Raw genomic sequence first — 25,303 nt, 5'->3', positions numbered from 1 at the left:
GTGTGGACGGTGGCCTGGGGTGGCCAACCTCAGGGCATTTACTCTCTCCCGATCTGCCCAAGGTGACCTATTTATTTAGTTCTAACTGACTCAAAAGCAAGTTTCCAACCTCACCAATTAAAAATAAATCCCCTTCTGTTAGCTGAAACCCTGACGCTCTGGAAGGAGTCTGAAATGTTTGGCAATGAACTTGCCATAGGCTAAAAGACCTACAATTCCAAACAAAGGCAGCACCTAAGGTAACCACGGTTGGGGAGTTCATGCTTCCAGCACACTTTCCTCACACGGAAGAGAAAGACTCTGGAACTCAGAAACGCTCTTCGTCTAAGGACTCACAGCTCCCTAAGCATAACTTTACTTTCCTATTGAAAAGGAGGCAAAGAATGGGACCAGGTGGAAGAGACGCTACCTGAAGCTGGTGGCTGCCAAGCACCTATGGTAGAACCAGAGGTCAGAAGTCGCCTCCTGGACACAGGCTCAGCTGCCTTTGGATGGGGCGTGAACTTCTGAACGTGGGGCTGGTTTGAGACACTGGAGGCTAGGGGCCCCTAGAAGCACAGGTCATGGGCTCACTCAGCTGAGAGTGAGGCTGACCCAGGCATGGCCAGGCAGCAGGTCAACCCTCCAAGAGGCCAGGAAATCCTAGAGCAGGTGGATGGCACCTGGGTGTGGAGGGGCCAGTGCTGAGTCGAGAGCTGAGGGAAGCAAAGGTCAGACACTTCTAACGCATCATAACCTACGCCTTGTATTTCGGAAGGAGAAGAGTCTGCGCGGCCTGCCCTCAAATGTTTAATTTCAGTGCGGTCAGGATCCACTGCTTTTGACGGCAGCAGGTTTAATATCCATTCCAACCCACACGAGCGAGCAATACCTCTCGCTTGGGATTCTGAGGCAAGAAGGCATCGCAGACTTCCTCTAATTAAGTCTCTATCCCATTAATATTATTCCAGTAATGACCCTTCTCTTTGATCCCACCGTGACCATTTGCCCAAGTAAAGTGTGCCATTCAGAATCATCAACATCCAATAATTATAGGATAAAGAACATGGACAACAAAATTAGTTGAGTAGGTAGGAAATGGAAGTTTTCCTCTTCTCTGTCTTGATAAATCCTTGACTATATTTAGCATTTTTCGAGATAAGGAGAAACAGTCTGTACACCAAAATGCCCTTGATCACACCAGGAATAACCATAAGCCCTGATGCCCAAATGAAAGGCACACCCTCGAAAAGAGGGGCCAGCTGGGGCCAAAGAATCCAGCCATCAGCCTTAGACTAATTCTGAACAGAGTCAAGGTATTTCAAATAAGGTGATTCATTTGAGAAATGCAACATCCCAGCGGCCCACATCCTGGTTCACTCACAGGAGGTGCGCACATACCAGGGCAGACCATGTGTTACCTGCCCACAGGCTGCAGCCACTTCAAAAGCTCTTAGATGGTCTTCGCTCAATTTCCTTAGGAAACTTGACAGCATTAAGTTGATTAAGCGAACACAAAAAAGGAGATGGTGTTTCTTTTACCAAGTACTAGGACCTGGAGGCCATGGAATATTGCCTCAAAAGGTAAAAAATTATGGAATGCCAACACTGTTGTTTTTCTTTTTTTCACTAAAAGTGCAATCTGGAAAAACTCCTTTTCAGCAGTTTTCCCCACAGCAGATCAATTTAAGAAGCAATTACCATCCATGCAATTATGTGCCACTGTGCTGCCAGCGGTCCCCAAATGCGTGCCACTGCGATAAGGCGAGGACCTTTCAAAAGTAAGGACAAGTCAGTGAGGGGCAGGCGTGTGGAAATTGTGTTCTCAACAATGCATTTCAGGATTCTGAGCAGCTGAGCCAGATTCTAAACGCCAAAAAAAAAAAAAAAAATGATGTAACCAAAAGTGTGATATGAGCCTGTTCAAGCCAGTTAAGGCATAAAATTCAAATATAACACGCTGACCATATGGCCTTCTTTCTCTAGAAGATAATACTTCTCAAACATTGAAAGCCCAAACATTTTTTTTTTCGCTAGTTAGCTACACATCAGAGAAAAATTTTTTAAAGTTTTGTACTTACCAAGAGAAAACGAAGGCTATAGTCTGAAAAAGAAAGAAAAAAAGAGAGGGTCAGTTTTCTGGTTTAAAAAAAAAAAAGTGCTCGTTCTAGCCACTGCTTTTTCTACAGCACTAGTTGATGCCCGTTTTTGCCTCATGATGTGGGGTCTTCTTGAGGCCTTTTAATCTCTGTAATAATAACTTCTTTTTGCTGCCATCATCAGCTTTCAAAAGTGTCCTGCCCCAAATGCTCCTGCAGTCACTGGTTGATGGTGGAGCATGGCAGCCCTGGATCTGAAGTGTTAGCCTCTGGCCCCTAAGGTGCTCCATCTGTTAGCGGCTCCTTCTGTGACCTACAATGTCCCCTCCCACCCCCAGCCATCCCTTCAGCCCAGCTCCCCACAGACAGCCTCTTAAAACCCACACAGGACACCCCCCTTCACCCCAGTTTTCCAGCTCAGTCAGTATCCAGCTTGCTCGTTCCCCATTCATTTAGCTTTCATGCTCTTTGGTTTTCAACAGCTTTACTGGGATATAATTTACATCCCATAAAGTCCACCTGCTTCAAGTATACAATTCAATGGTATTTAGCACCATCACAGTTTTGCCACCATTCTCACCATCTCACTGTAGCACATTTTCATCATCCCAAAGGAAACGCCCTGCCCATTAGCTCATGACTCCCCCAGACCACCCTCTCCCCACCCACTGGCCCCTGCAACCACTAATCTATTTTCCGATATGGATTTGCTGATTCTGGAAATTTCATATAAATGGGATTGTATAGTATGTGGCCTTTAGTGACTAGCTGCTTTCACTTAGTATGTTTTTGAGGTTCCCCCATGTTGTGGCCTGTTACCAGGACTGACTCCTTTCTATGGATGGATACTGTTCCATTACATGGATGGACCACCTTTTGTTTATCCATTCTGCTCAGGTGACAGACATGACCTTGCTCTTGTGGGAGAGGCCAGTAAGGCAGCCTCACACCAGGGCTGTGAGCCCTCATCACCCCGTGGCTGGAGACCGTGCACTGTGTTTATCACGCTTCAGCCTGCTGCGCGGTGGAATCGTGTTTTGATGTCGCTATTTTTAACAGCTAATGCAGTTCACGGCGTTTTCCACCAAATAGACTACTTATCTTAGCCACGGTCAGGCTATAGATATGTTAAACCAAAGTGTATCCACTACAGCACACAAGTATAACAAGTGGTTGCACTAATTACAAAGTTGACCTGGGAAGCAGGTTCGAAGCCACAGAAGGAGACTAACTAGTTCTTCTGATACTGAGGAATCTTGAAATCTACTTGGGCAAATTCACAGCTAACATTGTTCTTCACAGTGGAAGACTGAATGCTTCCCCCCTCATATCGGGACAAAGGCAGGGATGCCCACTCTCACCACTCATATTTGCCCTGGAAGTCCCAGTCAATGTGATTAAGGCAAGAAAACGATACACAGAAATTGAAAAGAAAAAAATAGGACTTCTTCTTTATGCTCAGATGACAAGATTCTGGATATAGAAAGTTCCACAAATCTACAAAAAAGCAATGGAGGACATATCTGTTGAGTAGCATATAAAGTCACAGAGCTCCCAGAGTACAAAGGAGCCCAGCATCACACAAAGCAAGTGGGGGGAGGGTAAGGGGAGCACTGAGTGTTGGGCGACGGGGGCTTACTGGGGGTATGGGAACCACTTTTTCGTAGAAATAACTTATTACAAGAGTCCACTCCTTCCAATCCCCCCAGAGAGCTTGGGAAGATGCTGGAAAGAGTGACTTGCGGTGTTTGCCTGGGGCCAAGCATGGCGACAAGCCAGGAGTGCAAGGTACCCTTAATATTTCAGGAGGATTCATAGAAATGCTCAAAACTCCCTTCCAATGCAATGCTGAGTCATTTTAATGTAAAACAAAACCCAGCGATAGGCATTAGCAAGGCTGCAGCCTTGAATCAAACCCAACTAAAAACCACAGGGCGGAAAAGAACAGTCAACGGACGGTTAAATAAATGAGTAAAAGTACCGTGGACTAAATCCCAAATGAGCCCGATTAATAGTTTTGAATTAAACTTTGAAGTGATTTTTAAAGCAAAGCAAAAATACATGAAACAGTGGGCTCTACAAACAGATGGCAGATTATATTGGCTTGGGGCTCACACACGTTCACATGAAACCACAGCCATCAGCTTCTCTAAAGTGCAGAATCAGAGCAAAAATCAAGCAACCAGAATATCCTCTGAAGTCAGCCTTTATCACATGAACACTTCCCTTAGCCCAAGGCCCTCCTGCAGATGGCTACTGTAATATTGAGCAAATCGCTAAAATGGTGAAATAAGCACATTAAAAAGCGGGGGTGGGGGAAGCTGGTTCCCATGGACAGACCCACGTCCCTCTGGAGGGGGGTGTCTCTGAGGAGCTTGCACGGGGCAGTGCCACAGCTGGAAAGGCTCCTGGTCTTACTAGAACAGCACCGTCCTCTAAAAAAGGAAACGAGAGAAGCTACTGATTCATTGGGTCAGTCGAGTGCGTTGGTAGCTCCTGTGGCATCTCACCCACAGCCCACAGCCAATCCTAGGAGGCAAGATGAGACCCATTTTAAGGATGAGAAGACTGAGGCTCGGTGAGCTCCTTGACCTGTGTCACACAGAACAAGGAAGCACGGCAGCAGGGATGCTAACCCAGGGATGCTGAAACCAGCCTACAATGTGGTTTCCTCTGGTTTGCTTGTTTTTTCTTTTCTTGTCTCCATCCCCCCAGCGAAGCTGTAATTCCTCCAGGGACCGTCTTCCTTTTCTTTACATTCCTAGTGTGTGGGGCACTGCCTGCCAGGAGGAGGGCCCACAAAACGACCTTCTGTTCAGGGCGACACGCATACTGCAGAATTTCGTAAAGCCCCTTCTAACCCTAGAAGGAGCTCCACTGTGGTCTATGGGCCAGAAAGATCTAGAAAGGCCCAGGCTGGCCACATACTTCCTGTGGGGAGAAACAGCCCTATGGGAGCGGCTGGGTTCACAGAAGCCCTGGGCCTCCTGACCACGGAAGTGTGGAGGTCTGGCCCTGGGGCCTACAGGGCAGCCGCTCTGCTTCCAGGGAGCGGAGGCAGGAGGATGCCCAGCTAGACCCTGGGAAAGAGGCCAAGCGAGGCCATGGAGCAGGGGAAGTCCACCCTGGGGGCGGGGAGGGCAGGCAAGGTCATGGGGGCAGGCACTCCCACAGGAAGTGGCTGCACTGCAGGGTTGGTCCTGATCGCTCACAAGATATGGAAAGACCCAGCAACGTTATTGTGCATCCAGACCTTGCTAAGCAGAGAATAAAACCGCACAATTTAGAATCAGTCCATCGGAACAGCTCTATTTAAGGAAAAAATTAAAATTATTCTGACTTGTCAAGCTCTGAGATGGACAGAACTCGGTAATCTTTCCAAGTTCAGACAAAAGTAAAAATGCCTTTTGTACACACCCTGGGCCTGAAGCATTGTAAACACTACGAGTGGGTGGACTGTATGCTGCCGAGGGTGTATCTACAAGCTTCTCTTTTATAAATTCCTTTTTTCTATTTTGACTGACCCTTGAGCCTTTTTTTTTTTTTGCGGTACGCGGGCCTCTCACTGTTGTGGCCTCTCCCGTTGCAGAGCACAGGCTCCGGACGCGCAGGCTCAGCGGCCATGGCTCACAGGCCCAGCCGCTCCGCGGCATGTGGGATCTTCCCGGACCGGGGCACGAACCCGTGTCCCCTGCATCGGCAGGCGGACCCTCAACCACTGCACCACCAGGGAAGCCCCAAGCTTCTCTTTTAAATGGGCAGCAGCATTTTAAAAATTTTGGGAGGCTCATCTGCATTTTACTTTTTCTTTATATATATAAATGTATTTATTTTTGGCTGCATTGGGTCTTCGTTGCTGCGTGCGGCTTTCTCTAGTTGTGGCGAGCAGGTCGTTGTGGTGTGTGGGCTTCTCACCGCGGTGGCTTCTCTTGTTGCGGAGCACAGGCTCTAGGTGCACGGGCTTCAGTAGTTGTGGCTCGTGGGCTCAGTAGTTGTGGCGCATGGGCTTAGTTGCTCTGCGGCATGTGTGATCTTCCCGGACCAGGGTTTGAACCCGTGTCCCCTGAATTGGCAGGCGGATTCTTTTTTTTTTTTTTTTTTTTTTTTTTTGCGGTACGCGGGCCTCTCACTGTGGTGGCCTCTCCCGTTGCGGAGCACAGGCTCCGGACGCGCAGGCTCAGCGGCCATGGCTCACGGGCCCAGCCGCTCCGCGGCATGTGGGATCTTCCCGGACCGGGGCACGAACCCGTGTACCCCTGCATCGGCAGGCGGATTCTCAACCACTGCGCCACCAGGGAAGCCCGGCAGGCGGATTCTTAACCACTGCGCCACCAGGGAAGCGCCTGCATTTTACTTTTAAATGTTTATATATGTATTTCTACACGTACAGGGCACCTAAAATGTGAACTTTTAACGATGGGTTAAAATCTTAAAAAGCAAGGCCACACAAATAAAAATCTAACACACATAATTAGACACTATGGACCCTAGACTTGAAGTAATCTTCCTGGGATAATCAGACCCCAGCGTGAGGCTCCTCCATCGTGGCGGCACTCTCCTGGGCTCCCGGGTTCCCTAAGACCGGCTTCTCCTGAGCCACTGGTCAGAGATCTTGGAATAGCAGGAGCGTCATTCACTCTCAGTTATGGTGACACTCAAGCACAACGACCAGGATGACCGGGGGTCCAACAAGCAGGAAAATCACTACACACGGGAAAGCAACGGAAACTCCATCACATCCACCAAAGGCAGTGGAAATGGATGAAACCATCGCTGCTTCAGCATTGTGTCCAAGCAGGACCAAGTTCACCCTGCTTCCTGCTGCTGATTCAAAGGATAGGGAGAAGGCAAAACGCCTCTGAATCATCCCTTCAGGTCCTCACTGATCGCATACTCTGCCAAGTCTCACAGTTTCCTTGTTTACCTTCCAGGCATCAGCAAAGCTGTTAATTTCTGTATTTTCTAATGCATGAAAGAAAGGCTGGAAGGAAACCTCTCTGAATGATGAGCAGTTTGGGAGAATCTTTTGCCCATCCTGGAAAAGGGGGAGGGTCCTTAAAACGATGTTGCCAAGGCTGAAAAGAAGTCCATTTCCCCAGGCACCCATTCTGTGAATCTATGACAAACAAGCTGGACTTCTAAATATTTGGCAACTTTAAAAAATTAGTCATGGGCAGCTGCTCAGAAGATGCATGTGCATCGCTGCCTGCTTCTCAAGAGTATTTTCTGAAGCACAATCCCCAGCCCCCAAAGTGCACATAAGGGCACCTCTCTACCCCACAGTTGAGGGTCCCCTCTTTGGACTAGGAAACTATGCAAATTAGCACGCCAAGGACTCCATTTGTGCAAGTACAAACGACTGCTCGTTTCCACTCTTCCGCGTCTGTCTATGCCATGATCACTGCCATGGAATTTAGGAACACAGGACACGGATTCTCTGAGTTCCCTTCTGAAGCCCCAGAGGGTAGGGTGGTCTATCCTGGCTCCCATCTCACGGGCCATCTGTGCAGGTTGCAGGTGTGGGTCAAGCACATGCCCCGCCTCCTGCCCGGTGCCAGGGCTCCCTGGGCTCGTCCTCCTGCCCCCAGCTTGGGCGTTATTAATTCACATGCCCACCTCTCTCATTCGGCACAAACGCTTCTTATTTAGTGGCAGTTAGTCACTGTCATCTTTCAAAAAGTGTTTTCGCCATGAGTAGCTTCTTCATGGGGGCTCCAGTGCTTGAGGGCAGGGATGGTGTGAACATCTCTGGAGAAAGTATCAACCCTGAGGACAGGTATCTTTCCAGGTGCTCACTTAGCCAGACATCCTGCTAAGTGCTCACTGAATCCTCTCAATACTCTGATGAAGAGTCTGGTTTAGACCCACTTTGCAGATGGGAAGACTGAGGTCCAGAGATAAAGTAACTTGCCATAAGGATCCCTCTCCAGGGCCTGGGCACAGGCTTGCTTGCCTCCTGGAGTTCTTGGGAAACGGAACCAGCTGCACTAAGTACTTAAAAGGCACAAGGGCTCTTTGCCTGGGCTGTGTGGTCTGTGCACGTCCCTAGGTGGGCCTACTGCTGTGAGGCCCACCCGGGGCTCTGAGTAGGGCCTGGTACCCACAGCACACTCAGCTCAGCCTCAGCTGGGGGAGGTTATCAGGCCCAGAGGGCAAGAGGAAGGTAGGTCTATGAGATCCACAGCTCGCCCCTCTGGCCCCTCCCCTCCCCCCTCTAACTCATCACATAGCCAGGCTCAGTGACAGGTTTACTGTCCTCTTGTGTGCACATGTCCTCCTGTGTGCACATGTCCACCTGCTACTTTAGTGATGCTCTTTCTCTCTCATTGTGCAGAGCTGGGCTCAGAGCCCTGCAGGAGATTCTGAGCATTGAGAAGCAGGTGAGGAGATTCAGAGGATGGGAAACAGGAGTCCTGAAGTGCACCTGTTCCCACATGTAAGGCACGTGCTCCCACCCCACCCAGCCCACCTCGAGGAACCCAAAAGGACTAAAGCGGGCCTAGTCCCACCGAGATGCAGCCCCTGGGTCCTTGACTCCCCCTGGATGGTCACTCCCGCCCACATGTAAAATCCAGTCCCAATACCAGGGGTCCAGCTTCCCTCTCTGCTTTGTTATCTTTGCCTTGGAAACTGCCCAGGGCCCTTGAGTCTCCTAATGTTGGGGTAGGGGTGCAGATTTCACACTCTCCCTCAAAACCTTCCAAGAGGGGTGCAGCCACTATGGAGAACAGTATGGAGGTTCCTTAAAAAATTAAAAATAGAGCTACCATGTGATCCAGCAATCCCACTACTGGGCATATATCTGGAGAAAACTCTCATTTGAAAAGGTACATGCACCCCAATGTTCACTGCAGCACTATTTACAATAGCCAAGACATAGAAGCAACCTGAATGTCCATCTACAGAGGAATGGATAAAGAAGATGTGGTACATATATACGATGGAATATTATAACTCAGCCATAAAAAAGAACCAAAAAATGCCATTTGCAGCAACATGGATGGACCTAGAGATTATCATACTAAGTGAAGTAAGTCAGACAAAGACAAATATCATATGATATTGCTTATATGTGGAATCTAAAAAAACTGATACAAATGAACTTATTTACAAAACAGAAATAGAGTCACAGATGTAGAAAACAAACTTATGGTTACCAGCCAGGAAAATGGAGAGATAAATTGGGAGATTGGAATTGACATATACACACTCTTAGATATAAAATAAATAACTAGAAAGGACCTACTATACAGCACAGGGAACTCTACTCAATACTCCGTAAAGACCTATATGGGAAAAGAATCTAAAAAAGAGTGGATATATGCACATGTATAACTGATTCACTTTGTTCTACAGAAGAAACTAACGCAACATTGTAAATCAACTAGACTCCAATTAAAAATGAAAACAAACTTCCAAGAGGGAAAAAAGTGGCTATTGTTGGAAACATACCAGTACTGGCAATCCTGCCTCATAAACGATGGTTCTATCTCTTCTGCAGTAGTGGACAAATGGATATTTCTCATCGACAGAGGAAACCCAGGAGCCCTTCGGCTTATCAGCAGGTGACATTTCTTCAATCGGGTCACCTCCTTGGAGGTCCGCCCCTTCCTTATGGGTCACGTGTGAGCCAGTTCCCCCTTCACCCCTGTTTTTAGTCACACGCCTGTGACCAAGCCTGCTTCACTTTACACACTCTTCTTATGAAGCAGGGTCCCACCCTAAGCCCTGGCCCCAGCCCTCTTGCTTCCTGGGTGTTGGCTCTTGTACCCCCATCCCATCCCACTGGACCACAGTAAACTGAGTCACGCTCAGCCAGGTCCCAAGACAACGCTGGCACATTCTTTCCACTGCGCCCGTGGACCTCAGGGTCCTGATCTGTAGGATGGGCACCCAGGCTCCTCAGGTTGGGTCACAACTTTCTACTAAAAACATCAAATGTCAGCATCACTTTCCAGTTTACAGAGCAATAAGAGCAGTAGATTAATTTGATCGCTTTACTTTTTCTCCACGACCAATCACTCATCTGCTGGTCCGTTCTACCTGGAATAAAAGGAGTTGCTCCTGGGGTCCCCAGAAATTCTGGCTGGGCCACATGCAGGCCAGATATCCTCTGTGACCAGAGATGTCCCTCAGGCAGAGAGAGACACAAAGCAGCCCCCTTCCAACAGGACTGTCTGCAGGGGACTTCTGGGTGGCCTGGGGGCTCTGAGCACAGGTGTTTGCTCCACCCTCAGAGCTGCTCTAAATCAACAAGGCAGATTTGGGGAAGAAAGGTGACTTTGGAAAGTCCAAGTATGAGAGCATTACCTTCAGCGTGTCACTCACAAAATAGTCCCTGAATCCCTGTTATGGACCAAAGTTCTCCAGGTACGCAAGCGCTGTCCCACACACTGTAGAAAAACCCACAGACAGAATTTACAGCAGGTGTGGTTCTTCCTAAGGACCAAAGAGCAGGAGGAAAATGGAAGAGCTCATCCACCAGAGGCAGGACACCTCACCCTAGTTTCCTAACACATTCAACTCACAGCCTTCCTTTTATACCTGAAAATACTCAAGACTCCCTCCAAGCCTTTAGGATCAGCAGAGGATGGGGCCTGAGACAGAGACGAGAACTGTAGCCACGGGCTACAGCCTTTAAACGGCTCTTAAAGGGGACTGAACAACCGGTGCTGGAACACTATGATCTCCTTGTTAAATGAGACTTTATCTTTCACAACGCATACCACGACCCTCATACACTGCTGGTGGGATTGTAGAGTAATAGAGCCACTCTGGAGAACAGTATGAGAAAGGTTAAGCGCAGAGTTACCACAGGATCCAGCCATTCCACTCCTAAGTAGAAACCCAAGAGAATGGAAAACACATATCCACACACAAACTTGCATTATTTATAACAGCCAAAAAGTGGAACCAACCCAAATGTCTATCAACAAATGAATAAAGAAATAAAATACGGTTTATCCATACAATGGACTATTACTTGGTAAGAAAAAGGAATGAACTTCTGATGCACTCTGTAACATGGCTGAACCTGGAAAACACTGGGCTAAGTAAAGGCCAATCACGAAAGGCCAGATTCCACTTGTATGAAATGTTCAGAGTCAAAAAGTAGAGTAGGGGCTTCCCTGGTGGCGCAGTGGTTGAGAGTCCGCCTGCCGATGCAGGGGACATGGGTTCGTGCCCCGGTCCGGGAAGATCCCACATGCCACGGAGCGGCTGGGCCCGTGAGCCATGGCCGCTGAGCCTGCGCGTCCGGAGCCTGTGCTCCACAATGGGAGAGGCCACAACAGTGAGAGGCCCACATACTGCAAAAACAAACAAACAAAAAAAAGTAGAGTAGTGGTTGCCTAAGGCTGGGGGGGAGAGGTACAGGGAAGGAAGAGTGACTGATTAAGGATACAGGGTTTCTTTTGGGGGTGGTGCAAATGTTCTAAAATTGATTGTGGTGATGGATACACAACTTGAAAAACATACTAAAAAACATTACATTGTACACTTTTAAAAGCTGAATTAAGCTTTTATTAAAAAACAAACAAATAAAAAAAATCCCCAAATTAGCCATTAGTATAAAAATCAGAAACCACAGTCGGTTTCTTAGCCTGTTTTTAGTAGACTCACATGCTTGGAGATGTGATTTTATGATATGTACACAGGACCATGATTTTTCCTAGTAAAACTAGAGAGAAATATCCCACATGCTGAGAACAGTGCTGGCCCAAGGGAGGCATCCACAGACCTTGCATGAATTTCATGAGCTCTGAAGGAGTACCCAAAATCCTGTGATTCTAAACTTTCTGCTGCCCAAAAATGTCTGAGGACCGTTCTTACCTTCCAGGTGATTCTCTAAAATCGAGTTACCCTCCAGGTTGGCGCTAGGGGCCAGGTGTGTATAACGTAGAACCAGTAGAGTATGAATGAGTCCCAGTGACCACCCCTGAACACACCTCAATGTCTCCAACCGGGTGAGGCAGGGGAGAAGGTGGGCTAGACAGTCAGTTGAGGGTGGGAGTGAGACCTGACCAGAGAACAGCCTACTTTGCATGCCCTGTGCCTCCCTGCTCGCCTGTGCCAGAGCCTTGATCACACTTTACCTGACACCCTGCTCTTCTGCAGGATGGGGCTGCAGAGGGGCATTCCTTGAGAGCAAGGCCTGTTTCACTCCTCCCACTGGGCTCAGACTGTGAAAGGTACTCAGGATGGGCTTGGCTGGTGATCATCCTTACACTCTACTGTAAACAGCAGCAAGATGCAGAGGCCAAGGGCAAAGCCACGTTCCCCAAGGCAGTGCAAGGGATGAGCCACGGCATTAAGTAATTATTCAGGAGGACCATTATTCCCGTGGACCCAGAACGAGAGGAAACTTATAATGTGCTTAGTTTAAAAATATCAATTGTTGCTGTTAATTAAAATGCCAGTTGCCAACAATCATATACAAATGGCAAAGGGACAAGTAAAATGTGCCACTTTGCTAGTATTAAGAGATGCAATATTATTATTACATAATTATAACTACTGATACTGAATAAAGACAATAGCATTTCTGCTCATCAGATGGGCATCGATGAGAAAAGTCGAGTATGTTGGTAAACAACCCCCTGGATTGCTCAACAGAGCCTGGAAGTTCCCGGGGAAGAGTCTCAGGATGTGGACAGGCCTCAAGTGAGCAGCACGTGGTACCCAGACACCCTCCAACTTGGGGGTCCCCTTCCTACTTCTAACGCCAAGCTCCCCTTTCAGCAGCCCCTCCAAAAGCCACAGCATGCTTCTCGCAACATTGTCCAGGGCGGAACTTTCCAGAGGATCCTCACCCACAGAAACTGTGTTTTACTGTCCTCCAGACACATCAAGGTCTTCCCCACATCATCACTTTCCTCATGCTGCTCCCTGACCCAGAAAGCTCCCCGTCTCCCCCAACCCCCCCAACCCCAGGTGCCGCTCAAGTCCCGCCCTCTTGTCCAAACCACCAGGCTACCCTGGTCTTATCCCTCCTGCTGCTCCAGGAGCACAAAGCTGTCCTCTGCTGCACCCTCTGTGTCATCTTTTTCCAGCCCCACCTTCATAACAACAGGATATAGAGGATGGCGGATTGAGATCAGGCCACCTTTGCCACCGTCGCGGCTGCCCTACGATGTGGGCAGGCACAATCCACATTTTGCAGATGATAAAAGCAAGGTGCGCTCACCCCCATATCCATAATCTGTGGCTAGTTTGCTGCTTTCTGAACAGAAATCCTATTATCTCTAACTTGAACTTCTTTATTATATACAAAGTTCTGTGCACTTACCAGAAACTCAGAAAATACTAGTTGGAAGAAGGAGTAAGTGCTTTAAATCAGACGTTACTGTTGACTGAGCGTCTACTGTTCACTGAGCGTCTACTGATGCGCTAGTGTCATGCCAAGTGCTGAGAAGTTAGAGATTAAAAAAGTACGTGACGGAAGCTGCGGGTCTTTACGCTAACGGAGTCCAGTGACAGGCTTATCGACAAATCACTGAGGGCTTCCCTGGTGGCGCAGTGGTTGAGAGTCCTCCTGCCGATGCAGGGGACACGGGTTCGTGCCCCGGTCCGGGAAGATCCCACATGCCGCGGAGTGGCTGGGCCCGTGAGCCATGGCCGCTGAGCCTGTGTGTCCGGAGCCTGTGCTCTGCAATGGGAGAGGCCACAGCAGTGAGAGGCCCGCGTACCACAAAAAAAACAAAACAAAACAAAACAAATCACGGAAAGGCAGGGGTGAGTGTTCTGATCACGGGAGCCCAGGGGCTGTGAGAGATGGCAGCGGCAGCCCCTAACCCGTGTTGGCCGAAGTCAGGGCATCTTTCTCAAGAATAAGATCCCCAGGCAGATGACAAAAAGGCTAGGAAGCTGGGGAGCTCATGGAACATTCTAAAAATGGCAGATGATTTGAATCCTGGCTTTGACCTTAAAACAAGTCACTTAACCTTTTTGAGCCTTCGTTTCCCCCCCTGCAAAATAAGGATAAGAATCCCTACTGTGCTGGGTTAACAGATGAGGTAAACCCACACACAGGATCCAGCACTGAACTCCGTAGATACCCAGCGAGTCACTAATACGGATCTGGAATGTGAGATGGGCAGGGCCTGGGAAGCTGCAAAGGCATTTGGATTGGGGTTGTAGCCATGAGAGGGCTGCAGAAGTCTGGCAGCCTGGACATCGCTTTCTGCTCTCTGCAAGGAAGGCCACTGTGCTGGCTGCGGAGAGGTCAAAGGCTGGGGTGAGCTGAGCGTGGCTAGCGGATCTGACGGGGAGGTGCCCCTGAGGGCACTGGCAGTAGGGATGGAGCCGGGGGAGGCGGCTATTTACAGATCAGGGGGGGAAGAGCCCACCAGCCTTGGGGAATGGATGTGAAGAGGAAAGAAAGGGAAGGAAGAAATCAAGGTAACCTTGGACCTGAGTTGGGCACCCAGGTAGAAGGTTTGCCATTCCTGGAGGTGGGGTCCTAGTCTCAGAGTCGCCAGGAAGTGATGTGTATGGGAATCCCTCACAGACACCCAAAGGATGTCACTGAGAGACTAAGAACATATATAAGCATCATAAGAAAAGGAGAAAACCTTTTATAAAATGGCGCAGTTCTTTTTCAGGAACATGGCCTCCACAGCAGAGCAGTTGGTTAGTGATAACGAACTTGGAAGTAAAGTCTTCCAAGAAAGGCTTTGAAACCCAGTAAGCCAGATAACTAAGAGATCTACTAATGAACAAGTTATTTTGCCCAGAACCCCTCAAACACTTTATGATTTTTTCCCCACCTTAACTGGCTGATCTGAACCATCTAAACTAGTTCATTATTAAGAATCTGTGGAAAATGCTCAGAGAAGACGCCGGTTTTAAAACAACGAGGGGAAAGAGAACATCTTGAGCATTAAATGTGTTGTCCTAAAGAGGAGAAACTAAATGCGGCCATTTGACAGAGAGCTCATGATGGAAGGTGAGCTTTCAGGGAATTCATACATCACTGAGTTATTAATAAAGAGAGGCATGGACCTATATACATTACCAAACGTAAGGTAGAGAGCTAGTGGGAAGCAGCCGCATAGCACAGGGAGATCAGCTCGGTGCTTTGTGACCGACTGGAGGGGTGGGATAGGGAGGGTGGGAGGGAGGGAGACGCAAGAGGGAAGGGATATGGGAATGTGTATATGTATAACTGATTTCACTTTGTTATAAAGCAGAAACTAATACACCATTGTGAAGCAATTATACTCCAATAAAGTTGTAAGAAAAAAAAAATGCCTCCAGGCTTGATATGCGTTGTTGCTGAGGACAGGCGCCCATTTTCCCCCTGCCCTGCCACAGGAAAAGTCCTGTGAACTTGTAAGGAATCCCTCCTCCACACGTAAGAAAACTGCAGTATTCATCTGAAAACAAAAACGGCATTATAACACAAATATGCAGCGCTCCATTCGGGAACAATACACTGCAACAGAAGTGTCGTGTTTGACTCGCATTTTCTTTTGTCCACCTAGAAAGGTCAGCCCTCCTCCTCTACTGGCAGGCAGCGTACCCATCATTCTCAAAGAAAATGATTTTCTTCCTTTACCACTCAAGGAGTCATCTGAAAATGAATGGATTTGAGCTGCTTCCACAAACAACCTGTATAGTCCCAGGCACTGGGGTAAACGTGGAGATGTCAGAGGCCGCAAGTGGAGCAGGGACCCCAGGGCCCTCCCCGGCCTCGCGTATGGCCGGCCGGTGGTCTGCCCTGTGACCCAGATCTGAGGGAGGGAGGGAGAAGCAGCGCATTTGCTCCCCAAGCCAGGCCCCACCACTGCTGCCATGGAAGGCGGGTGACCTTCCTACCTAGGTGACCTTGGGCAGGTCCCATGTCCTCTCTGTACTTCAATGGCCTCTACACATGAGGTCACAGATGGCTTCAGAGGAAGATCCAAGCACACAGCGTTGTGTGAATGAGCTTGTGAGCTGTGAAGGTGAGAGGGGAAGGTCCAGGTAAGGGGCGGCTCAGGACAGAGAGGCCACTGCTTGCCCCCTGGGGGCGGTAGTGGGCTGGGGCCATGTGCACAGGGGTCAGAGGGGCACTGATGACCTGTCAGGCTCAAGGCTGGACACCCCCAGTACAGGGGCCTCTCTGATCCAGACGATGACCTGGAAGCCAGTTGCACGTGGTGAGAAAGAGGTCAGGCCTGAAGCAATATCCAGCTGCATATGTGCTCCCGCCCCTGGGCAATGATACCTCCAACGTTTGGGAATCCTGATGCTTTGATGCCCGGGCCAGGAATCCCTTCCTGGGAGACAAGCTGCATACGAGGAGCAGTGCCCAGGGCCATGGCCGAGGAAGCAGTCGCGACCCAGCCGGCCAGGGGAAGGACACTCCAGAGATGCCTCCCCAGCCACAACGCCCTTGTCTCCTTAAACGGCCACCGGTTATGGGATGTGTTACAGCCAAGGACACCAAAGAACCATCTTCCCATGTAAGCCCAAACTCAGATCAATGATTCATGAGCAAATTCAAAGAACGTTCAGCTCATTTAAAACAGAGCTGGGTCTCTGAAAAGGTAAAACTCTGGAAGTTGAATTTGGGAAAACTGCCCAGAGCTCAAGAGCAGGCCTGAACTTGGCAGGACCTAAGGGCACCGAACAGACCCTGTCTCGGCCCGCTGGCCACCCCAGCAGGTGTCCCCGACTGGCCCGAGTGAGCCGCCTGCCCCCCTGGCCCGTATCTTTGCCCAGCGGGGAGCTGGGAGTCTCACTCCAAAGCAGCCAAGTTTCTAACGAACCCCCTTCCACTTTAACTAAACTGGAAACCATGGGCTCTTGGGACCCCCTCCCAAAACCACCTCGTGAGGGAGAAGCACTCAGGGCAGGGCTGGATGGCACCCACCTTACCCATTTAGTCATTCTATCTGAGAACTGAAATAACCGTGACTGTGAGGACAGCAAGGATGGGCTGTCATGCATGGGCTCGTGTACCCCGTGGCCGCGCTGCGTGTCAAGCCCCGGGCAGGCACCTCCTCCCCGAAGCCTCCCCTTAGAGCGAAGGGCCAAGGACGACCCTCCCCACGACCGAGGAGGAAACAGAAGCGCTGAGACATGGGTGACATCCCTCAGTGAGGACAAACCTCATCCTCCACCCGAGTCTGTTAGTCTAAGAGCCGTGTTCCCAACAGTTCCCTGACCCTTCGCCCGGGGCCGGAGCCCCTGTGCCCAGCGGGGCCCTTCTGTGCAGTGGACTCAGCAGGCCCTGAGCATTTGGGTGACCCTCTGTGCAAATATGCCGGCCTCAGTGACTGCCACGTCCAACTGTGTGTAACCCTCGCGATGAACGAAGCTCACACCGCAGGTCATATTGGGGAGTGTGGGACTGACACGTATACACGGCTATATTTAAAATACATAACCCACAAGGACCTACTGTATAGCACAGGGAACTCTGCTCAATATTCTGTAATAACCTAAATGGGAAAAGAATTCAAAAAAGAATAGATACATGTATTTGTATAACTGAATCACTTTGCTGTACACCTGACACTAACACAACATTGATTTTTTTTTTTTTAGTTTCTGCTTTATAACAAAGTGAATCAGTCATACATATACATCTGTTCCCACATCCCTTCCCTCTTGCATCTCCTTCCCTCCCACCCTCCCTATCCCACCCCTCCAGGAGGTCACAAAGCACCGAGCTGATCTCCCTGTGCTCTGCGGCTGCTTCCCACTATCTATCTACCTTACGTTTGGTAGTGTATATGAGTCCATGCCTCTCTCTCGCTTTGTCTCAGCTTACCCTTCCCCCTCCCCATATCCTCAAGTCCATTCTCTAGTAGGTCTGTGTCTTTATTCCTGTCTTACCCCTAGGTTCTTCATGATATTTTTTTTTCTTAAATTCCATACGTATGTGTTAGCATACGGTATTTGTCTTTCTCTTTCTGACTTACTTCACTCTGTATGACAGGCTCTAGGTCTATCCACCTCATTACAAATAGCTCAATTTCGTTTCTTTTTATGGCTGAGTAATATTCCATTGTATATATGTGCCACATCTTCTTTATCCATTCATCCGATAATGGGCACTTAGGTTGTTTCCATCTCTGGGCTATTGTGAATAGAGCTGCAATGAACATTTTGGTACATGTCTCTTTTTGAATTATGGTTTTCTCAGGATATATGCCCAGTAGTGGGATTGCTGGGTATATGGTAGCTCTATTTGTAGTTTTTTAAGGAACCTCCCTACCGTTCTCCATAGTGGCTGTACCAATTCACATTCCCACCAGCAGTGCAAGAGAGTTCCCTTTTCTCCACACCCTCTCCAACATTTATTGTTTCTAGATTTTTTGATGATGGCCATTCTGACTGGTAACACAACATTGTTAATCAACTATACTTCAATATAAACTAAAAATTAAAAAAATACACATAACACAAAATGTATCATTTCAATCACTTTCAAGTGTACAGTTCAGTAGTATTTAGTATATTCACATTGTTGTGTAATATGCAAGATGAACTGTTTCATTTTGCAAAACAAACTCTGTATCCATTAAATGACAACAACAAAAAGACCTTCCCTAACATTTCAGTTTCGTGTGACATACAGGCAGGCCCTCTGCATGGGACAAGGACACAGCGGCCTTTGCTGCCATGTGTTAGACAGGCAGCCCTCTGGTTCCGTCACAGATATGGGTCGGGATAATGACCCAGTTGACTTTGCTGTGTCAACTAATTTTGATGGCATAGAAGCCTTTCTGTCCAACCACTAGCCCCTGATAAATTTCACCTGGGGGGATGGGTTATTTTTCAAATGACTAATCGTTCATAATTAAAACAAAATGGGCTCTCTCCAATAAATGGCTCTTATGACTTGAGTAGGAATATTATCCACCTAAAATCTTCAACATGGAGGGAAACATCAGGTTATCTCGTTCATGAATGCAGCAACTTTAGAGTCCGTTAGTAAACTCAGACTGCTGTAGGATTAATGAAAGAATCGTCAAAATTTTCAAGCTTCAGAGTTTAGAATAATCATTTTATAAACTACTTTTAGGAGGCTGTAGGATCGTTCCATCTGTGGCTATAACATGTAACCAATTGATCAGCAGATATTTCTTGAATGCCTACCATGTTTGAAGCATCTGATGAGATGCTTTGGGCTACACAAAAAACTACAACAGATGCGTTGTCAACAGTGGTGAAGGAAGGGTCCCCCCCAACCCCCCGGGACAGGCAATGAGGGAGGAGAGATGGGCTGCCTCTAAGGACAGGAATCTGGACTCTGGTCCTAGGCGGGAGGAGGGCAGGAGGAGGGCGCTCCAGGCCTGTAGCTCTGATTCCAGCTAATTCTGCAAATGCAGACCTTTCACCTGCAAAGCTGTGGTTACAGTGATAAGGCCCCTCACTGCCCTTCCCTGGCCTGGTCAGCTCCGAGGTCTAAGGCACTCTCGCTGTCACACAGCAGCTCTGTTCTCGAAGGCCCTGCGAGGACAGGGTCCCCAAGAACCTCGCTCTGCAATGGCCCCTACCTTTCCCAGCCCCCTCACCTCTGGCTCTCTTGGTCCAGAGTTTGCATGTGTGTGTGGTGGGCTCCCAGGCCACTGCAGGCCAGGGAAACACCTTGGTTACACACTATTCTGTGTGTGTGTGTGTGTGTGTGTGTGTGTGTGTGTGTGTGTGTGAAGGTTCCTCTAGGAGAAAAACAAAGAACTCAACTGCAATGTTTTGGGCAAAGGAATCCAAATTCTTGAGCTGCCGGGCAGGGGAGGGAGACACCCACGCTTCCCTCTGCAAGGCTCCTTGCCCCCTGGACCCGGTGCCCGTGAGCCCGGGGAGCAGAGACCACCACAGGCACCAGCACGTCCACAAATGCTGAGGATGGTGGCGGCCACTCACTCCGGTCTTGACTAACTAGCTTACACTCGCTATGATTCTACAGACACCTAGTGTGACTGGCTCCTGTACAGATGCCGACGCCAAGAGACCACCGGGCGGCGGGTACGGATGTCACCTCCTTCACCCGCACGGTGACCCTGGAAGGCTCCAGAGCACTGGGTGAACCCAGGGTCCCCTCTAGTTCTTCCAGATTTTACGCTCTTTTGCTTTATGTTATTATCATAAGATTCCACGAAAAAGCGATGGTGAAAGAAATGGAGAAACACAACTTACTTAATCCTATGCCAAGGTATTAGCTTTCCATACTTAATTTAGTACTATACCCTCAGTTCAGTATTTCTTAAATTAAGGGATTAATACATGCTGTGGAGATAGAACGGGAATTTCTCCATCTTCTGGAGGAAAAAAAAATCATTGCTGCAAACACCATCAACTGAATGACGCTGGCTTTCAAAATAAAGCTGTCTTAGAATCTAGCACCAGGAAAGTGTTGATGCTTCCTGGAAAACTGGGAACATTCTTTTAATCAGACTAGAACAATACGAGCCATTGTGTTTCCGTTTTTGCCCTGTCAGCCAGGAAGCTTAGGACCAAATTTAAGGTACAACTGCAATCACAACTTATCTCCAGGGAAAGGGAGCTGGCATGTGTGGAATGCCTACTTGTGAAGGGTCTTCCACCAAATAGTTTTAACTGAATTCTCGCGACCGCCTGGTTATTATTCCAGCTTCACAGGGTAGAAACGCAGAGTTAGAGACGCAGACTCAGGAGCTCCAGGCGAAGGCAGCACGCAGCCCCAAACCCACCCGAATTACGTCCATCCTGACACAGTGCAGCCTTCCTTCCCTAAGTTGCCCCAAACTCTTCTTGGGGGTAAAGAGCACAGATTACCAAGATGACACACCGGTGATGCCCGTCCCCAGGGTGGACTCGATGGGCATTTCCTGCCCCGGGCTCTGACCCACAGCTCTCTGGTTGTTAGAGACAACCCCTGTGGGTGGCCAGGGTGGGCGAACGTTTTGCTGGGTAGAGCCGGGGCTGCCCGGGGACCGTCTGTCGAGATGGCTGTGCCTTCACTGGACACCAGGTCTGTGGTAGCTGCCCCGTAAGATGACGTCTGAAGGCTCCTCCCCTCCCTCCTCCACCCCCCCCCCCCCAGGCGGCTGCCACTTCCTCGTCCCAACTTGCCTGCTGCAGCCCAGAGCGCAGGCGACTGCAATGTTCGGAAACCTTCCCAGCCGCACAGAGCCCAAAGCGCTCCGCCGAATCACAGCTACACCGAATGCTAAACCATCGATTCACGTGGTGGCGGCGCCTTCCTGAACACACACAGTCTGTGAGCTGGTCATCGGTGAGCACGGCCTTTGAGGTCTGGCCGCTAAGACGACTCTGTGACCTACACGGGGACACACGCGTCCATAAGAGCCAACTGGGATGCCGTCAAAGCCAAGTCATGGGGACTCACTGAGAAACTGCACAGCGCCTTGCTCATCGTAGGTTTTCACAAAACATGAATAAAAGGTGTTACATACTCTATAATTACGTAAAGTTCAAAAGCAAGTCAAACAAACGGAGGGCTTAGAGGTGGGGAGAGTGTTTGCCCCAGAAGGAGGAGAGGAAGCGGGGATAAAGCAGCAGGAGGCTTGTGTGGCAGCTGGTTCCCTGTTGTCCCTCGGCCCTGCTGGTTGTTCAGCGGCTCCCTTTGTGAGTATACCCACATCGGGAGGGATGCTCAGTAGTCGTCATTTGAGCTACTATTTTGGATCATTGCTGGTATTGCTTTTTACTCTGTATAAATAAGCAAACAAATTAACTAATGTGTCTTTAGATGAATGGATAAAGAAGATGTGGCACGTATATACAATGGAATATTACTCAGCCATAAAAAGAAACGAAATTGAGTTATTTGTAGTGAGGTGGATGGACCTAGGGTCTGTCCTACAGGGTGAAGTAAGTCAGAAAGAGAAAAAAAATACCGTATGCTAACACATATATATGGAATCTAAAAAAAGAAATGGTTCTGAAGAGCCTAGGGGCAGGACAGGAATAAAGCCACTGACATAGAGAATGGACTTGAGGACACGGGGAGGGGGAAGGGTAAGCTGGGACGAAGTGAGAGGGTGGCATGGACATATATACACTACGAAATGTAAAATAGATAGCTAGAGGGAAGCAGCCGCATAGCACAGGGAGATCGGCTCGGTGCTTTGCGACCACCTAGAGGGGTGGGATAGGGAGGGTGGGAGGGAGACGCAAGAGGGAGGGGATATGGGGATATACATATGCATATAGCTGATTCACTTTGTTATACAGCAGAAACTAACACAACACTGTAAAGCAATTATACTCCAATAAAGACGTTAACCAAAAAAAAAAAGCAACTTGCAAATATGGTCACAACTAGGAAACATCCTTGCTTTACCTGCTCCTCATCCAACAGGGCGACAGATGACCGTGAGCATCAAGAGACTTAAAGGGTCAAAGGGCACAGTACCCCTGGCCTGACTGTGCCCTTGCGTGTTTGCTTGTTCACCATCAGAAGCCTGATTTCTTAGGGCACAAGCTTGTTTACCTTTAGGCACGAACTTTATTTGAAATGACTTTCTGACTTTTATTTGTTTTCAAAAGGACAGGAATCTTCAATCTGCATGTACATCTTTTTATGATGTTGACCCTACGGATGACCTTGACCCTTCAGTGGTGGGAGGGATTGCCTTTCAGGGGCTGATCAGGGGCTGTGGTCAAAGCACATGGATTCAGATCTGTCCTTCTGCCAGAGGAGAAAGGTTCCCCTTTCTGAGCTGTGGGGTTTCCATGTACAAAATGAGGGGAGTCCCCCTTTTCCCTGGGAAAGTCGGAAATGTAGTGACTGACTAGCCCAGCTTTGCCCCGGACCCTCTTGTTCGCCACTGAAAATCCCATGGGTTGGTGAACCCCCCACTCCCTGGAAAACTGAGCGGCTGGCCACCTTGTAAAGATGTGGGATGTGCCAGGTAACGTTCATAATGGAACTTCTACGGTGTCTGGCTCAGGCCACAGGCTTAATAAATACTGACTTTTTATCATAACCAGGACCACAACCTTCTCCCAAAAGTTTCCCTCTGTGTGTGTTTCGCCTGTGATATCTGTTGACGTATTATACCTGAGACACCTCCCCTAGTCCTACCTCTCCTTCAGGTTCCTGACACACGTTAAAACATAAAAGATGGGTAACCTTCTAGCAGTTCCTATCAGAGCAGTTCCTATCAGAACATGGACGTCCAGCCAGAGACAGCAAACCCTGCCGACCCAAGATGCAGCGCCTAGACCGCTGAGTTCCACTCCTTGTGTTAAAATGAGGATGAAATGCCCGTCCACTTATTCAGGTGTCCAGATGCGTAGTGAAGACCCGGCGCACCTGCTCATTGCCCAGTTCAGTGGGTGTGGGAGCTGGCACTGCACTCAGCCGGGGCCACCTGTGGGCCAGCGACCATGCAGAGGCATCCAGGGGCCGGGCGGTGCAGGCAAAGGGGCCAGTGAGGAAAGACAGGAGACCTCAGGGTCCGGGGTATGGTTCACAGCCAGTGAACAAGGTGAGAGACGGGCCCAACCCCATGCTGGCCATGGTCTAAATGCTCCACAGTGGGTACCAGACAGAGACAAGGTTTCTGGGCTCAGACCCTCACGGTACCCAATGAGTTGGTCCCCCTGCTCAGCTCACATTAAGCCAGTTTTCTCATCTAATGTCTGGCCACTGAAACACATTTATATTTATGTTTTCATATAAACTGTAAGAGGAATACAAAATGAAATTGGTTATGCACTTATGTTTTAATATAAACAGTGGAAGAAATACAAAGGGAAATCTTGACTTCTTCCTAATTAAAGGAAATGTAAACATTTCCAATTGGGATCTGGCTCTTACCTTCTACTGCAAATACCTGGGGAAGAGTGAAAAGAACATGGCTTCTAACAGAAAAACTCCCAAACTCCCAGCGGAGTGGACAAACTCAATCCATGCCTTTTTCACATCTCCGCGGGGATATAAATCAATTTAAGTACTTAAAATAGCCACAGAAAGGGTAAAAAAAAAGATCAACCTCTATTAGTCACCATGGGAATTACTAATTGAAGCGCTTCTTTTGTCTTTTCAACATCCTTGCCATTCCTGTGACATTTAGAAAGATAAAAGTCAGGGAGCCGGCATCTATTTCCTTCCATTTGATGATTATAAAAATATCGTTATGGAAGTTCAAATTAAAGAAGCTTCTTCAGAAGTAAAACTCGCTTATTGCTGTAGTGACATGCTTATTAAGGAAATCCATCTTGGACCGAATTGCACATGTAGAGTGCAAGATCTTCATAGGTTTATGAGATTTGGGAAAAGAGACATTTAAAACCCAAATGCTTCTAGGACATTTCAGTGGGAGAAGACATGAAAGGCTGGCTGGCTGGACCCTGTCGCTCACCCAGACCGCAGTTTCCTGCAATCCAGAGAACTCGCCAATCTCCCAGCAAAACGCCGACATCTACAAGATTGCTGCTGAGCCCGTGTTCTGAAAATTAGACATCTGACCGCAAGTGCTTATTGAAAATGAAACTCTTCACGGCATTCAGTGATGCAGAGTGCTTTTTGGGTTTGTTTGTTAAATCATTACTTGCACAGAATTTGCATTCCCCAAAGTATTCAATAATATTCCCGAAAGTTACCAACCTGTGTCTTTGCAGAAAGGATTGCCATGTAATGCAAGCGCCCTTGGAATATGAAAAGGGTCGCTGTGGCACTTAGGTTTATAAATAAAGAAGTAAATTTTTCCCTTAAAATTGAGAATTGTCTACTCTTAGTCACGGGAATGAGGCATTTCATTAATTCTTATAGATGGCTAGAAGTATCACCTATACAAATAAATCCCTAAAAGTTTAAATTTAATAAAGGAAAAGGATACCCTGCCAACCAGGAGGAGGTAATGGACTGCAATTACACTGGGTTCAACTTCAAATGCAATTAGCTTTGCAAGGAGTGGCCTCGACAGGAAAGAGGCTAGACAACACCGGGAGGAAGATTTTAAAACCTGGGGGCCAGCACTAACCCTGATGCTTGCTTTACGAAAATAAGCCTGAACCCCTGGACCAAAGGATGAGCAGTAAGAGAGATGGAAGGTATGGGGCCTGCTTTCTCCTCCAGGAGGGAGAAACTATCTTTCCATCTCAGCACAGAGGGCAAGGCAGCTGGGGCACAGGGGCTGGAGACCCTCGGCCGGAGCAGACTCTGTTTCTTCTCTCTCACAGAGGACCTGGTACCCAGGGCCCCAGGCTTTCCCAGGAGATGAGCATGTGCTGTGGCCTCAGACTGCTGGAGAACACCCCCAGCCCAGTGGCTTCTGCAC

At 48.6% G+C, this 25,303-nt stretch overlaps 1 protein-coding gene across 2 annotated transcripts in view; it reads right to left on the bottom strand.

Annotated features, from left to right (window-relative positions):
- The window catches only part of PTPRE (protein tyrosine phosphatase receptor type E), a 171,316-nt gene that overhangs the window by 98,666 nt on the left and 47,347 nt on the right, over positions 1-25,303 (bottom strand). For both annotated transcript variants that reach the window (XM_082611601.1, XM_082611602.1), the window contains exon 2: positions 2,061-2,083. The gene's annotated coding sequence lies outside the window, so the exon portion shown is untranslated. The remainder of the gene's footprint in view (positions 1-2,060; positions 2,084-25,303) is intronic.

The sequence above is a fragment of the Mesoplodon mirus genome (assembly GCF_964341445.2).
Source record: "Mesoplodon mirus genome assembly, chromosome: 2".
NCBI lineage: Eukaryota > Metazoa > Chordata > Mammalia > Artiodactyla > Ziphiidae > Mesoplodon > Mesoplodon mirus.
The sequence above is the reverse complement of the archived record's forward strand: the minus strand, read 5'-3'. Positions and strand labels throughout refer to the sequence as shown.